Source organism: Falco biarmicus, chromosome 6 (assembly GCF_023638135.1).
Source record: "Falco biarmicus isolate bFalBia1 chromosome 6, bFalBia1.pri, whole genome shotgun sequence".
In the NCBI taxonomy this organism is placed as follows: domain Eukaryota; kingdom Metazoa; phylum Chordata; class Aves; order Falconiformes; family Falconidae; genus Falco; species Falco biarmicus.
In genome coordinates, this window is record NC_079293.1 from 82970125 (window position 1) to 82985809 (window position 15685).

Below are 15685 nucleotides of genomic sequence, written 5' to 3' on the forward strand. Positions count from 1 at the left end.
TATTAGAACTAGATTTGAATTCTAGTGCAAAATAGTTTAGGAACTTGGAGGTTAAGTAAAATCTGTATGTCTAAAGCGTTTCCTATTAAAGCATAGAAGATCAGGTTTGTTATGCTCAGGTATGCGTTTGACTTGTGTCAGTTTTGTGCCTTTTAAATTCACAATTAAAATAAGGAATACCTTAGGAGTGGCATGATTCTCCAGTAAATAACTGCCAAGTCTTTACCCTGGAGATTTTTTACTATCTGAGCTCACTTGGATGAGAAGTCTGTATCCTTTAGATACTTCGTGTGATTGCACATTGTCCGTTAAGTGATTTTCTGTATGCATCTTTTTTTTTTTTTTTTTTGAAGTTGGATGTACAACACAGTGAATGCATGTGTGTGAGAATTAGGGCATGTGTAAATAAGAGTGCGTCTGGTCTAATTGGTAAGGCTCTGCCTAATGAGTTTCAGTGGTGCAAGAGACATTTCCAAATGGTCAAATTAATCTCTAACAACTTTTGATGTAAGGATTGATGGATTCCTGGAAAGAACTCAGATTATTCTTTAACATTGCTTTTCTTACTATTATGCAGCTTAATTTAGCCAGTAGAAGAAGATTTTTCAGTTTTTTTTCTTAAGTGTAGTTTTATCTTCTGTGAAAGTGTAAATGGAAATGGATGATTTTTGCAAAGCTGTTAACAAAGTAAACGATGCTTTAGCAAAGTATGCAGAAGATGTCCCTGGTTTTTAATATATTTTATAACATATAAAAGACCTGGCTACACTGTAGTAAATGAAATAAATAAACATTAACTACAGCTGTAAACAAAAATATTATATAATGTAAAAAGAAATGCAGTGTAAAAATATTTTATATGGCATGCAAATTCATCAAGGTAGGAGACATGAGGACTTATATTAGCCCTACTAAATAAATGGGGAGAGTGGGGAGATGAGATTTTGTGTATATAAGGGCTTCTTTGTTTGCCTGTTTTCTTTCATCTTGTATGTGCACCTTCCCTTATGTTCTTGGCAGTCACATCACAGTACAGTTGTGTAACATGTATCTATATGGGTCAGTTTTTTCAGGGTATTCAATTGCCAGAAAATGCTTCCTCAGGTGTATTTCAAAAAATATTTCCTAAAATACTTGAAACTGTTTTGGTTAGAGTTTTTTATTTAAAAAAAAAAATAAAATTGCAGAGTTGTGTGTTTGGTGTGTGGGTGTTTTTTTGGTGTTTTTTTTTTTTGTTGGTGGGTTTGGGTTTTTTTGATTGTTTTTTTCTGAAGTCATTGCTCTTGTGCAGGAGCTAGGCTCTTCTGGAGAGCTCTTATGGACATGTGTTAAAATGATGAGTTCTGAGCCTTTTTGAAGACCTTGTCCCATTTCAATTTGAAAGCTGAGACACTATGACCATCTTAAAAAATGTGGCCTTTGCATAAATTAACGAATTTAATTTATAAATGCAGTGAATAGTAGAAATCATTTTGCATGTGCCTTCTTTCACAACCTATGCAATAACCCAGAAGTAAAACTTAAGTGCTCCTAAAATCCTCTAAGACAGTTTACCTCAACATTATTTTGGCTCTTTAGTTAGAATAATAGGTATCAGATTTTTAGTCTGTAATTTTGGTGGTACCATTCTAAATAGCACATTTATTTTCATTTCGTTAGTCGGCACTTGGCAAAAGCTTTTCAGCTCTCATCACGTCCAACACATAAACAAGTAATCGAAGCAGTCAGCAGGGAACAAAAGTTCAGAGCTGTACGTCTTGCTTCGCAATTTGGGTTCTAAAACTTTGTATGAATGTACTAATTGGCAAGGAAGTTTGCCTGTGACCTTCACCTGGATTTCAGACGGTAACAGGGGGACATAAGTAAATTTTATTTTCCAACGGTGTGAGAATGTTACTTTTACTAGTTCTTGTTCCTTTTTATTTAGACTTGTTAAAATTATCAGCATCAGCACTCTCAAACGCTTAGCTCAGAGTACAGGGGGTATGAAGTTAGCTGTGCAACTGCCTTGATGTTAAAACATCTCATCAATTGCAGTGCACGCTCGAGCCACTGTGAGTGGAGCCTGGGGTATCAATCTGGCAGATCTCTGGAACTCCTTGACTCTTTCGTCATATGTGGATCTCGTCCAATTCAAATGCCAAGTATTTATCACGATGACAAATTTTACAGTGTTTTTTCTGAATCTAGCTTTATGACCACAGTATGTCTATACCATATTTTTTGTATTTTGACAAATTACAGTGTAGTCCAGTAAAGGCTGTAGTATTCAAGGACAGTCTTTGACTTACTGTACAGGTACTTTTTCAAATCACTGTACTGTTGTTATAAAACTTTTAATTAGTAAAGATGTTAACATCAAACTATGAAAGCACATAAATCCATATAGGGTTTGCACTGAAAATCTAGGGACTTTTGCTTCTTTTGGTAATTCTTTTCTGCTCATCTCTCAGTAGCAGATGTTCAGTCTGGATGGAGCAGACCATTTTTAGCCACAGCTCTTAATTTGGGGCAGAGATTTTTAGTATTACTTGCTTAGAATGATATTCTAAAATCTGTATGTATTTTTAATATGCCTGGTCGAGAAACTTCATGTTGCAGCACTATTTCATAAGACAAATGATATTTCTAAACCAAAATAATTCAATATGAATTTCAATTCATTCTTTATATGCATAACCAACTAAGTCAAAACTAATACAGCCTTCAGTGTCATTTGTCTCTTCCAGTATTTTATTACATTCCATATTTTTAAGAGTAATCACCCTGAGAAAGAAACTGTGTTTTTCCTTTCCTTCCATTAAATATATGCTCCTTAATTTTCCAGTGTTTTTCTGGAATCCATGCCTTTCTGGGTGTACAGTTATTCTAATATTGAGGTGCTTATTGCAGTATAATTTATTCCTAAAGCACCAGAGATAAATGTAATTTTTATAATTTTATCTAATTTTCTTACTGTAGATAATTACATTACATTACCTTAATGATGTGAGTAGGGCTGTACTATTTCATGTGAAAGCTGCAACCCTTATGACAGCTGTGTAAGTTACATGTAGTTAGATATGGCAATCAGGATAAAAGGAGTGAGTTTATCGTACAAAATAGTCATTTCTGATCCTTTAGCTTTGTGCTTCATGACCCTCCAGTTACTTCATTCCTACATCCTTGCCTAGTACCATCTTGATCCTGCAGAGGTTTAGATGTACTTAACTTTATGCTCGAGGGACTTCTGTGGTGCTGCTCAATCTTCGTATGTGTAAGTGCCTCTGTAAGCCTTTGCAGAAACCTTTGCTGGAAGTTGCTGCAGGACTTCCTTCTCTTCTTTCCGCATTCCTGATTGATGCTATACACTTCCATTTAGCACAGGATGAAAGTAATTAGAAAATAATAATTAAAAGAGCTTTTTATTGGGCCATCTAAATTATGCAGGCCTAATAGGAGGAACCATGCCATTGTCAGTCGTGTTCTTGTCCTGCATCATGGTATATAATCGCCTTACATTTTTGTACAAAATTTTGGAATGATACCTGAGTTAGATGACTCGCCTCTCGAAGAGGGAAGCTTGTTCTGTTTGGCTGTCAAAAGGAAATAATTTGTCGCTCAGCATTATAGATATTGCTGCCTTACTGAAGGCTTTGTTCAGGAAAAAATGTTCCTCAATTAAAAATGTGTTTGTAATATATGTTTGGGATGCCCTGAATATCAACATTATCTGATGCTGACTTTTTCCAGTATATGAATCTGGGTTTGTGATACAAAATTGTATTAGTATTGCATAGTTCTATAATTCCCCACCCTGTTTCTTTTTCCCTATTTTTGTTACTTCCCTCCCCATTTTTGTTTCCTTTTCCTTTTTGCCTTTTATTTATTTCTTTTAAATAGTCTGCGGACTTCAAATTCCTATTCTCAAAGCCATTGCAGTTCATGGGAAATCCTTCAGCTGACTTCTAAGCAAAAAGGTTTTTGCCAAATAGTGTTTGACAGGATCAGGTATCTGTAGTATTTAGTAATGTTTGCTAAAATAATTTTTAATTGTTCAGAGGAAAAATAATGCCACACAACAGTAATGTGATTGCAAATACAGTGAAAAGCTAGTTATCTTAAATTCCTTACATGTACCAAGTTGCTAAATGCATTATTGCTTTCCATTGCTGCTTGTGTCCAGTTTAATTCCTAGAAATTCCTTTTCTTGTCCAAGCCTCCAGATGAGCAGCAGAGCTAGTGAGGGTAACGCTTAACTGATTTTCTTAACTGTATCTAACCACAATAAGACTGCACCTGCATAATTTTTCTGTTCACTAATATTCATTTGCGATATTTTGCAGTAAGTATGAATGTTGTTATCACTGGATTTGTTTACCTTTCCTTTATCCTTAAGGTGCACATCTAAGGAAAACCTGTGTTTTGTCTCGTTTTCTTTCCCATTTTGCCTTGTAAAGGACATATGACCATATCCAAAGCCTGCAGTGAGTGTTCAGCATCTGAATGTATTTGTGTCAAACGGCTGCAGGGATAATAGGCTGCGGATTATGCAGTCTGCATTGTTAAGTCTTCAGGGAGCCTTGCTCTGATAAACCAAGCTTCATTTCACTGCCGCATTTCAAAGAATGAAAGCAGTAGAAACGAGCAATGTTATAAGTCTCAGATTAAGTTAGAGATGCACAATGTATGAAAGAGCTTTTTAGACCATGACTAAACACAATTTTTCATGTGTGTTGTCTGTGTAAGAAAATAATGTTTTGGAAAGTCTCCTACCTCCTCCAACTTCTTGCAACTTTAATTCGGGTTCGGTATCAAGGCTGTCGACCAAACTAATGGATTTTCACAGTGCTTCCCACCTTTATGAAATTCCTATGGACTAATTTACACTATGGCACTTATCTGGAAAGATGTGCAGGGAAGAAATCCAGTTAAATAGATTCCTATGTGATGGTTTTCAGCAATGTTTTAATAGCCCAATTACTATCACCAGGCTTGACAAATAGTTTGAACAGCAATTATTTAGGTACGCTAAAAGGTAGCCTACAATCTTTGAAATATTTAAGTGATCTCATACAAGTTCAACTTGTACAATATCGTACTTAACTCTTTCCTTACTGTGCTGGAATCAACAATGTTGCTGGTGTGAGTGTCAGGGCTGAGGGCATTAAAGATGTAGATTTGCTACGTTATTGCTTTATTTGTTAATGAAACTGCAAGAAGTGAAGCCTTTATCCTGCTTTCCTTTTCTTCTGGTCTTTTGAGTGTATTGTGGATTCCTATTGCTTTTCATCATTTTCTACCAAGAAGCTGATGTAACTTGTATAATAAAGGAACATAATGCAAATCTGTCTAACTAGCTACTGGAATGTGGATAGCATTGGATCTGAAGTTAATGTGTCTGTTCCTTTACTTCTCTGCTGAGTAATTGTCTAGAATTGCTGTCAGCAAGGCTTTGGCTTAGCTTCTGGTTATAGCTGTGTAGGATATGTAGTTTGTTAGAGTATGGGTACAGTCAGTACGTTAATTTTAAAGAGTTTTTGACGTTTTCTGGGTGTTCCCTACTTGAATAAAATTTGATGGTGTACAGACAGAGAAGTATTTTCATTCTGCAGTCTTTGTTTATAGAAACTGAGTCTCAGTTTGTGAGTGAGGACCAGTAACACAAAGTACTAATTGGCACTGTTACAACATTTGCCTCAGCCCTTCCATCGTTCTCCAAAGTATCTCGTCTTTCCTCTTCTAGCTTTCACAAAAGATGCAGGCAGGTTCAGACCCTGACACTGCCTGCTTGCAACTTGGTGTAATATATTGCTTGTTGGCAGGAGCCTGGGTGCTGGTAGCTTAGCGTGCCTTGAAGAAATGGAACTTGTTGCAGGCTGAATTGGGTGACTGTGTGGCTTACCACAGCATATGGAGGCATCAGCGATTCTTTTATGTAGTTCTCGGCAGAACAAAGAAGGTCCAAGCTGTGTAAGAACCCTTGTAGATTTAGCTTTTTGTTAGTAGGGTGTTTTGTTGCTTCAGCAGAAAATACAAATTAAAAAGACTTAATTTCTGAACAGGTAGTAAGAAAATACAATGTTTGGAAACCTTGCTCCTAGTGCTTTTGTTGGAATGAGGAGAGAAGCAGAACTTCACAAAAAAGATATTTTTTTTTCTTCTTTGTCTTATTGCGTTGTCAACATTTGTATTTTGTTAGCAGAATCAGATGAAGCAAACTATACCTGCAGTAAAAGCTGTAGCAACCACAGGCTTTCAAAGCTGTATTTCAATTTCAAGAATTAAATCTTGAAAGAGTAGCTATAACACTTCTTACTGAATATTTGCTTTCTTTTGTGGTTGCCCTTGAACACTGTGCAATTATTTTATTATAAGTTTGAATTTTTTTGCTTGTGACTTTTTTTATAAGGAGACAAAAATTATTAACAGAATTTATATAAATTTAAGAAGTATTGGTTTTCATGTGTTTAGAATTTTATTTTTTTTGTTATGATTATGTCCACCAGCATTTTAACTTGATTATGCCCAGACTGGTGTATCAACTTCGCAAAGTAGTGAACATAGCAAAACCTACTTTTAGGTTGGTTTGTGTTGTTAAAATTGTGTTATCCTGTGGCAAATTCCTTAGCAAAAATGTGACACAAACAGCCGTTGCTGTTAAACTGGTAAAGGTGCAGAGTTCCATTAAATGCTTGATAAAATTCTGCTGTATGGTCAAAATGTAGCACAGATAACAAACAGAGATGACAATTTTGATAGACTTTATACTCTTCAAAAATCTCTCCATAACTGTAATGTGAGGTGAAATTTTGTTGCAAACTTTGGTCTGTCACCTAATGACAACTCCAAGAGTCAACATGACCAACTATATGCTTACAGCACGTTCTGTGTATAAGAAATGAATTCTGTTCTTGCGCTGTTTTTGTAAAATTGCCAAGATAATACAATGGAGATGGAAAGGAGTGGAATCCAATCATGTTTCTATATGTACGTATTGGGGGGAAAAAAGGAGTATGTGGGTCTGTGAGTACATGTTGACAATAACCAACACAACAAAATAACAGTGAATTAACTTGAGGTCCTGGGTGGTAATTCTCATTGCTGACAGATCAAATATGTTATATCTAGGTCTCTGTTTCTTGAAGAAGTAAACAAGACTGTAGCCAGTAAGTTACCTCTGATTTGGACCATGGTTTTCTACATAACATTCTACTTGTTTTATTTGTTTAGTGTGCCAGTGGATGGAGTATGGAAAGTCTATAGGCTTATATTCAACTAGGTGAAACTGCAAAAAATTGATAACCAGAATTAATTAAAAAAAGATGCAGATGCCCTGGTATATCATTTTTTTCCTTCCAATAATTATCTTAAAAATTATTTTCGAAAAAAAATATTAATACAGATTCTTATTAGGGTATTTGTTCAAAAATACAATATATGAAAAAAAAGCAAAAATCAGTAATCATCACAAATTATGCAGTAAATAAGCCAGAGTTGTTTTGTCATAGTTTTTCAAGAAATTGAGCAATGTAACAGACATTTGGTTGCCACTTCAGGGGATATATTTTTAGTTACTAGTTGAAACTGTCTGTTCAGTTGTTCTTTCTCTCCTTCCCAGCTTCTGATATTTATTGCTTTCAAAGCCTGTATCCAGAGGGCATGACAGCATCATGATGAACAATAATAAGGCAAAAGGTAGTATAACATATTTTGGGGTGTCATAGACTATACATCCAGAAGAAACTGTTGTAGTTTTGTTGTCTAACCTTTAGGTTAGCGCAGAACATGAAACATCACTGACTAAAGTCCATCCCAAATTGCCTGTAATCTTTGAAGTAAATAGAAACAAAATCTCCAATCTGAGTTTTTTGTCCTAACTCTGATAATTGAGGACATATAAATTTATCTATACTTATCAAATATGGATATACATTTAGAGTGAAGTTTTTCTTAATTGTATTCACTACATGTGCTTTTTAACTTCAGAAGCTCTGAACAGTGAAGCCCTGTGGAAGTCATTTGTACCGTAATTAACTCTTTTTTTTCCTTTCTTCGTATTTAATTTGAACAGCTGAATAGTTTTTGTGACTGCTTACTGCGTTGAGTGGTTTTGTTTGTGTGTGTGGTTTTTTTGGTGTTTGTTTTTGGTGTTTTTTTTTAAGACACGGTATCCTATTTTGAGAACCATCTGATTGCATAGCATAGGAGACTAGAAACCCTCAGCAGAGGTTTTGTGATATATTACTTTTCATAAGAAGGGAACTGGAAGGATGGAATTGTTCTGATTTTTCAACACAGCTGTAATCTTTTCTTACTCTTCCCTATTGTGGAGCTAGTGAAATTCAGAGTAGGAGAAGTGGTGGCAATATGGATTTGAGTGAATCAAGCTTTGAAGGGTGAGGGGTAATAAGGATCGGTGCAGAGGGGGAAGAGCTGAGATCTGTTGCATCATGCATGTTATATACCATGCTTTTCCTGCTTTTTTTGTGCTTCCGAATGCTTTTTATGTTCCCCTTCTAACCCTGAATTCTGTGAAGTATAGCTCAGGCTTTTTATGAGTGATATGTATCCTGCACATCACCTATCCAAACTGTAAAGATTCCACTGATGTGTTCCCAGATTAAACAATGGATAAAGTGTAAGAATAAGTCTAGGATCTTTAATTAGATATGACTCTGTATTAGGCATAAAATATTTAGTTTATATTTCATATTTAAATCCTATACACCAAGTCACTTAAAAATTTCGAAATGAAGAAGAGAGAATTACTTAACTATTCAGTATGATGCCTTTCAAATTAAAAGTGGTAGAATCCATATTAGAAACATTTCATTAATAAGCTTTAAAGGCATGCTAATAATTCTCTGCCAGTTCATGTGAACAAGAGTTGTTTAAAATTGATTGCAGTGGATTCAGTGTTTGCACAGGGTTTGGTGAAGGTTACTCCATAAGAAGGTTCTACTTTCTGCAACAAAATCTAGTTTTTATTAAAAATAAATTGGCTGTCGTATAGCTAACACTTTGTAATAAATGATAAATGCAAACTGGATATAGCATTTCCTTTGCTACCTGTTGTGAATAATCTGTGAAAAGTGCATTACGTTCAGTTATGAAGACTGTCTTATTGTAGTGATCTTGATTTTTCTTTTTTTCTCTCCCCTCCCCCCCCTTCCCCTTGGAATGGGGTAAATGCATAAATTCTGTGGGAAGACAGATGGAATAAGATACTGTGGATTCATGGCTAAGCATGTGGGATTCATGTCTTCATGTCTAAGGATGTAGAGGAAAAGAAGGCTATCAGGAACAGTCAGCATGGATTCACCAAAGGGAAATTATGCCTGACCTGCCTAATAGCCTTCTGTGATGGAATGACTGGCTGGGTACACGAGGGGGGAGCAGTGGATGGTGCCTACCTTGACCTCAGCAAGGCTTTTGACACTGTCTCCCATAACAGTAGGTAAGCTCAGGCAGCGTGGGCTGGATGAGGGCACAGCGAGGTGGACTGAGACCGGGCTGAAGGGCAGAGCCCGGAGGGTTGTGACCAGCGGCGCAGGGTCCAGCTGGAGGCCTGTGGCCCACAGTGTTCCCCAGGGGTCAGTGCTGGGCCCGGTCCTGTTCAACTTGCCCATCAGTGACCGGGACGTGGGGACAGAGCGTGCCCTCAGCACGTGGGCAGGTGACACGAAGCCGGGGGGAGCGGCCGATACACCCGAAGGCTGCGCCGCCCTTCAGCGAGGCCTGGGCAGGCTGGAGAGCTGGCGGAGAGGAACCTCGTGGGGTTCAGCACAGGCAAGAGCAGGGTCCTGCCCCTGGGGAGGAGCAGCCCCACGCACCGGTACGGGCTGGGGCTGACCTGCTGGGGGGCAGCTCTGCGGAGGGGACCTGGGGGTTCTGGTGGGCAGCAAGTTGCCCGTGAGCCAGCAGTGAGCCCTGGTGGCCAAGGGGCCAGCGGGACCCCGGGGTGCGTGAGGGGGAGCGTGGCCAGCAGGGGCAGGGAGGTGATCCTGCCCCTCGGCTCTGCCCTGGGGAGGCCGCACCTGGGGCGCCGTGTCCAGGGCTGGGCTCCCCAGGTCAAGGGAGACTGGGAACTGCTGGGCAGGGTCCGGCGGAGGGCTACGGAGGTGATGAGGGGACTGGAGCGTCTGCCTCATGAGGAGAGGCTGAGGGAGCTGGGCCTGTTCAGCCTGGAGAGGAGAAGGCTGAGGGGGATCTTACCAATGTCTACAAAGATCTCAGGGCTGGGTGTCAAGAGGATGGGCCCAGGCTCCTTGCAGTGGAGCCCAACGACAGGACAAAGGGCAATGGGCACAAGCCAAAACACGGGCAGTTCCATCTGAATATGAGGAAGAAGTTCTTTTCCTTGAGGGTGACAGAGCGCTGGCACAGGCTGCCCAGGGAGGCTGTGGAGTCCTCTTCTTTGGAGACATTCAAAAAATGCCTGAATGAGATCCTGTGCAACCTGATCCAGGAGAGCCTGCTTTAGCAGGGGGTTGGACTAGACAATCTCCAAAGGTCCCTTCCAACACTGACTGTTCTGTGGTTTACGAATGGCCACATATTTCAGATTGCAGTTTAATTTAGGTGAATCAAAACAGAGCTTGTGTGGATCTCCAGAAAGGTTAAACCAGCCTGAGGGACGTAGTAGTGTGACGGCAAATGAAAATTAGCAAAGACACAAGTGAGAAACTGTATATGATTCAGAACATGTACTTTCTGTGTAAAGACTCCTAATTGGGGAGGTTTCATCAGGAAACATTCTTTAGATTTAGTTTGGTACACAGAAACCAATAAAAAAACAAATAGGAAATATTAGAAAATAAGGGGGAAACTATACAGAAAAAGCTACTGTAGTAAGACTGATTTGCTGTTATTACCACTTCAGTGTGGTGTTAATGAAAGAAGTTCATGTAAGGATACAGAACAGCTGTTGTAATGACAGAACTTCAAATGCAGACAAAGTGCTTGATACATAAAAGGCAATTTGATAAGGTTTTAAGGACCTTTCTGTCTTGATAATGATGATATTGAAGTTAAGATGCTTTCCATGAACATCCCCTAGCACAATTGCATTCAAGAAAAGGGCTTGGATGAATTATGCAAAATAATGAAACATATGGTGAAGGCTGGTCAGATGCTACCCTTGATATGTTGCTTAATGTAAAGTGAGGATGCATGGAATGTTACTGCATTGTAAATTTAAAAATAGCATTCTTTGCTGCAGACGGAATAGAACTGGAGGTGTCTGCAAGACAAAAATTAGACAGTTTCATAAACCCCAGGTCTCACTGTGGTGGCTTAGCTGCTACACAGCACCAATCCAATCGCTTGCTCACTTCCCACCCTGATAGGGACATGGGAGAGAATTAGAAAAGCAAAAGCAAGAAAAAACTTGCGAGATGAAATAAAAGTAGTTTAATTGAAGGAAAGAGGTGGGACACCCCCTAGCCAAAGTGATGCAAAGGCAATTTTGCCACCCCCCAGAAGGAGACTGATGCCCAGCAAGTCTCCAGGTAATGGCTACTTTAGGGAGACTGTTCCTCCCTTTTTATTGCTGAGCATGGTATTACATGGTATGGAATATTCCTTTGGTCTGTTCCGTTCAGCTGTCCTGGCTGTGTCCCCTCCCAGCCTTTTGGCTACTCCTTGCCTGCTTGCTGGGGTGTCTGAGAAGCGGGCACCTTGACACTGTGCAACACTGTTCAGCAGCTGTTAAAACGCTGGTGTGTTATCCCCCACGCTGGTTTAGCCACAAATCCAGAACACAGCACCTTATGGGCTGCTATGAAGAGAATTAACTGTCACACTGAGACCCGCTGTACTCACTGATGCATCTTAGACACCTCTGAAGCACACTTTCTGTAGTACGTAAATGCTGAAAGCAGTGTGTATAGACTCGTGAACTGAGGTCTCGGTTCTTTATGTTCATGAGGAGCAGCACATACATCTTACTTGTGCAGGTTCTGCATAGGTTGGGACTGCTTGCAGGAAAAATCTCAGAATCAGCTTTATGCTGTAAAACCAGTGATAGTACCTCATTTCCGTTTCTGCTGCAAAACAGTGAGAATATCTCGTTTCCTTTTTTGCTGCATTGCTGTCTACAAGATGGTGTAACTGGGCAGATGTCGTTGTTATATAAGCATCAAAGCACTTATTTTACTAAGTATTTTGAAATGAAATTGATTCTTGGATGAGAAAAAAGTTCTACAATTAATGTGACAAACTATGAACCTGAAGCAAACTGCCTGAAGCTTTATTTCATATCTGCTCAAGTTCTGGCACATGTTTTTTAAAACCTAAAAGAGGCTGAATTATCTGGGGAAGTAAAATTTTATAGTGAAACCATTACAGTCAAACCTATTGCAAATCTCTGTTAGGGTTTAATTGTCCAAGGTTTCTAATTCCATTTCTGAAATATTTTGATCTTATTCAGAAAAGACATCACGGAATAATTCCTTGTCTTTTAATGCTATTTTCCTTTTTTTTTTTTTTTTTTCTTTAAACCTTCAGGATAGCATTTTTAGCTATCGAGTTCTCACCTTCTGAAACTTTGAATAGATGTGTGTGAAACAGACTTGATTTTCCTTTGCATCAAACTATTTCCAAATGAACATGCCTCCAACTGGAGTAATAATGATGGTAAATCAGGGTGGATGTCTGCAGTGTTCAAGTTAATAAAAAAAAGCAATTTGGAGCTCTCCTAAATCTGAACTTGCCTTTTTATTTCCTGCGTACTTCTGCTCCAGTATTAGTGATAACTTATCAATCTAATTAAGCTGGGGTTTGTGCTAAAAGAGGAAAAAATGAGAATTTTTTAAAAGGTTACCATTCCCTGTCACATTTGAGTTTTTTACATTCGACATGCTTAAGGTTAACTTACACCCAGACGTGAAACTTCCACAGCTAAGACCTTCAGAAGCTAAAAATTAGTTTGGGTTCAATGTCTTGATTACACAAAGCTTCAGACAGTAACTGAGGATTTTGCTCTAGGTGTCATGGGCCTGAGCGAACCTCCCAGTGCTGTAAGGATGCCAGGTGAAGAAACGTGCTGTGGGGCACAAGAAATTCCTCCTGAGCCTGAGAAGGTTCCTCTATCTCCTGCTAAAGACTTTTTTGGCTGTTGATCAGACATGCCTGATTAGAGAGGTAGTGGCTAACTATGGAAAGAACAAGACATTTCACAGTGAGCAGTTACACCTGCCCATCTGCTTGGAGTAAAATTTAGTTTCCTCTTACTGGCCTGTGACTTACACAGAAATTATTAGAGAAAACAAGATTTTGGGTTTGGGTTTTTTTTGGTGGTTGTTGTGTTTCTGTTTTAAAATGTATTTATTTTTTTATTTTTTAACCATTTAAGAGACAGTAAATACAGCTTAGTAAGATGTTATGTGGCAGTTTTAAAGTCAGGAAAATTCCCTTTAGTTAACACTGTTATCTGTGGAGTTTGCAGGAAGTACAGTCAAGAATGAACTTTGAACCTTTTTTTTTCCTCTTTCTTTTTATAAAAACAAAATCACATTGTTAGACTTTCTTGAACTTCCCTTTCTCATTTTGGTTTGTGATTTCCAAGACTGGCTTGGAACCAACATTTCATGCTAGGTTACCCTGGCATGATGCTCTGTATTCTTAGTATCTTTTCTTCATTACTTATTTCTGAAATGACTATGAGACAAAGTAATCTTTGTAGAAAGCCATACTACTTTGTATTTGAAAAGCTATTTTGAGTGGCTGATAAAATCAATATTGACAATGTTTAGGAGAAAAAAAACATTGCTTTCCCTGTTGAATTCTGGCTGCTGAAGTCAGGGGACACAGTGACTGGTTAAAACAAAAGAGGTTTTCTCTTCACTTTGGAGATTTACAGAGTCACAGATGAAAAATCCAGAAGAATTTTCCATGGCTAAATTGCTTATTGTTTTAAACTTAGTTATTATGTAGAAATTGTATAATAAAACATAATTATTAAATAAGTATGGTCTAGATATACTAAGGACACTTAGATATACTTAGAATATCCATTAGATATATCCTAAAGGACATCAGAAAGGATTTAGTTTGAGAATGAAATGCGTATGTGAAAGAAATGCTGTTTTTCATTAGTTAGCATATCAGTTTCTAGGCTTGTTCTTAATTGTAATAGCTTCCACTTGGCGACTATGATTTGTGGAATTATAGAAATGCTGAACATGATCCTTTTGAAAGCCCCATTCTTTGTCAAATGATGAGAACTAAAGCAACTGATTTAATTCATACATTAATTTTACAAAGTTTTCAGTGAAAGAGATGCTTGATTACTCCATTTTCATTGCAGAATTGAAACGCCAGGAGCCTCTCCCAGAATAGCTGAGAATATGGTGTGCATTTGGCATGTATACGTATGACTTTGGTGCAGCTACCTAAATAGAAAATATATAATCTTTTGTGGGGGAGGGCAGGAGGAAACATGGGATTTTTCCAAAATGATTTGTGGACTTAGAAGCACAAAACCAAGTCATTTAGGTGCTTATGAAAATCCTGCTCTTCAGTGCCAATGCCAGACTTTGGTTGAGATTTAGAAAAAGCTGGGAGGGGGGTGGGGTGGGTAATGCTTTCAACCTTCTGTTCTTAGAAATAATCATCTATTGCAGTAATCATAGGGGAAGGGAAAGAAACTGTAAATCCCTTACAAGTGCTAATCCTATCGTTGTTACATTTATATTTAATGCCTGTAGAATCTTAACACGGAGTTTTACTGTGTGCCATTTGGAAGACCAAATGTTAATTCTAGTTGGTATTTTTTAGGGAGAGACATATATATTAATGTTAAGACAAATTATGTTAAATGCATAGCCACTTCTATTTAGCCAAAATGCTTAGGCAGAGTCAACCTCAAGTCCCTAATTGTCCTTGTGCTAGTAAAGAACAATTACTTTTGTTGTCTCTTGTATAGAGAAGCTCTTGTGCCTGTTTGCGCTGGAGAAAGGAGGCCAAAAGTAAGCGATGATGAAGATCACTCACCTACATAAATGCTTATTTATTTTAGAGAAAAGAAAGAGCCTTAATAAAATGTATTTGTTACTGTTATTCTAATATTTAGACCAGCTAGTATACTAACTCAGCTTTAATTACAGTTGATCAATTTCTTCAGTCTTGAGCACATGGAATGTTTGAAAAATTGTTTGCCTGAAGCACCTTTGTTAAAAAAGCAGAGACATACATATTGACCTTAGTCTTGATCTTGACTGAAGGTAAAAACATTTTTCCCTGTTTTGGGCCCAGTTTGCGGTATTGTTGGAGGATGCAGGCCACAAAGGAATTGAAGATTTTATTTTCCAGATACTATTGACTTTAATGAGAAATCGAAATTCTTCTTAGCCTGCTAACTACTATTTAGCTATTTTTATTAGGATTTTCCCTTTGCATGTAGCAATAGTACCTTTAAGTCATTTAGGTCCCCAAGAGCCTTAGAGAGTCCTCTTTCAAATATATGTTACAAATGAAAAATGGATTGTTTTAAATTTTAATGAGTGCACACTGTTATTTAGGGTGTGTTTACATGCTAAAATGAAATTTTGTTGTCTACCTACTAAATGTTGCTCTCATTTCCCTGAAAAAATTGCCAATTACACTGAGTGGAATTAATCTTATCTTGATGTAGGCATTGAAAATGGATCAGATAAATGGCACCCTACAAGGGTCTGTTTTCCTTGTTCTGAAAGGAAATGTT

General features: G+C 38.0%; 1 protein-coding gene across 4 annotated transcripts in view; it reads left to right on the plus strand.

Moving 5' to 3' along the window:
- The window catches only part of RYR2 (ryanodine receptor 2), a 434578-nt gene that overhangs the window by 56577 nt on the left and 362316 nt on the right, over positions 1 to 15685 (plus strand). The window lies entirely within an intron of this gene.